Source organism: Aotus nancymaae, unplaced genomic scaffold (genome assembly GCF_030222135.1).
Source record: "Aotus nancymaae isolate 86718 unplaced genomic scaffold, 86718_ANA_hifiasm-v0.15.2.pri h1tg000011l, whole genome shotgun sequence".
NCBI classification, from domain to species: domain Eukaryota; kingdom Metazoa; phylum Chordata; class Mammalia; order Primates; family Aotidae; genus Aotus; species Aotus nancymaae.
This window is the reverse complement of record NW_026988422.1, coordinates 73738502-73740446: the sequence shown is the minus strand read 5'-3', so window position 1 is coordinate 73740446 and position 1945 is coordinate 73738502. Positions and strand designations below refer to the sequence as shown.

The 1945-nt window shown below is 41.0% G+C and overlaps 1 non-coding gene across 1 annotated transcript; it reads right to left on the bottom strand.

Annotated features, from left to right (window-relative positions):
• Window positions 1–285: 285 nt before the first annotated feature.
• Window positions 286–392, bottom strand: LOC135274337 (U6 spliceosomal RNA). Its single transcript, XR_010342181.1, has one exon. It is a non-coding gene; the product is annotated as a U6 spliceosomal RNA (small nuclear RNA).
• Between the last annotated feature and the right edge of the window lie 1553 nt (window positions 393–1945).

The window sequence follows — 1945 nt, the reverse complement described above, 5'->3', positions numbered from 1 at the left end:
CTCCTTTCCTTCTGAAGGTTCTACGATGCATTATCATTAACCAGTCTTTTGCTACTAAACTTAAATGGCCAGTTGAAACAAACAGTTCTGAGACCGTTATTCCTCCACCACCGGTTAAGACCAGGGTGGCAGGTATTAGGGATAATACTCATTTAGCCTTCTGTGCTGTCTGGGCAGACTGGGTGACCCTGCCAGCTCCAGCAGCCTTCTTGTCCACTGCTTTGATGACACCCACCGCAACTGTCTGTCTCATATCATGAACAGCAAAGCAACCCAGAGGTGGATAAAAATATGGAACGCTTCATGAATTTGCATGTCATCCTTGTGCAGAGGCCATGCTAATCTTCTCTGTATCATTCCAATTTTAGTATATGTGCTGCTGAAGTGAGCACCCACTTCTTATAATTTATCCTAAGGAAAAATGATCGATGTCCACAAATATTTAATTCACAGATGTGTTAATTTCGGTTTTTAGATAATTTTTTTTTTGAGACAGTCTTGCTCTGTCACCCCGACTGGAGTGCAGTGGCGTGATCTCAGCTCACTGCAACCTCCATCTCCTAGGTTCAAGCGATTCTTCTGCCTCAGCCTCCTGAGTAACTGGAATTAGAGGCATGTGCCACCACACCTGGGCTAATTTTTTTGTATTTTTAGTAGAGATGGCGTTTCACTGTATTTGCCAGCTGGTCTCGAATTCCTGACCTCATGATCTGCCCGCCTTGACCTTCCAAAGTTCTGGGATTACAGGCATGAGCCACCGCACCTGGCCTCAATAATATTTTTTAATGGGATACAGTGTTATCAGAGAGCATTCATCCATGAATATACAACAACATAATTGAAATGGATTTGTAGTATGTCACTGATGTTGTAGTAAAATTATGACAGGTAAAGATGCTCTTGGTACACTGGTAAAGTGAAAAAATCAGGTTCTCTGAAGCATCATGTACATATGAAACCTATACTTTTTGTTCCCTAAGGTGCACTTATTTATAGGGTAAAGGACCAAAATGCTAGTAGTTATCTGATTTGGAGGTATTATGACTGATTTTAATTGTATTATTTTTGCTCATCTATAGTTTCTAAGTATTTCATGTGTTACTAAAAATTATTGTTAATGAAATTAGTATTTTCCATGTACTATTTCTTTTTTTTTTTTTTTAGACGGAGTTTCACTCTTGTCACTCCAGCTGGTGACTCTTGTCACCCCAGTGGCATGATCTCAGCTCACTGCAACCTCCGCCTCCCAGGTTCAAGCAATTCTCCTGCCTCAGTGTCCCAAGAAGCTGAGATTACAGGCACCTGCCACCACGCCCAGCTAATATTTGTATTTTTAGTAGAGATGAGGTTTCACCATGTTGGCCAGGCTGGTCTTGAACTCCTGACCTTAGGTGATCCACCCACCTTGGTCTCCCAAAGTGCTAGGATTACAAGCAAGAGCCATCACACCAGCCAATTCCTAATTTTTCAAAAAATCTCCTGCCTCAGCCTTCTAAGTAGCTGGGACTACAGGCACACACCACCATACCCAGCTAGTTTTTGTATTTTTTGTAGAGAAAGAGTTTTGCCATGTTGTCTAGGCTGGCCTCCAACTCTTGAGCTCAAGCATTCAGCCTACATGGGCCTCCCAAAGTGCTGGGATTAAAGGCATCAGCCACTGCACCCAGCCATTATTTCTGGTTCATTGGCCTCTATTCATCTCTTTATATCTGCATAATAAAACATTACCCTCTTTAGTAAGGTCTCCAATTTTTGGATCATTTTTTGGGAACTCTTTAGTAGGTAGAGGTCCTAAGTCCTACTGTCAAGATATGAAAGAACAGATTTAGAGGTGAGAAAATAGACTAAAATTCCTCATACTTTGTAAAAACAGTTTATTATTATTTAAGATAGGAGACATACTATGTAATAAATGGCTTACACATGCCTAGAAATAAATTCTGGC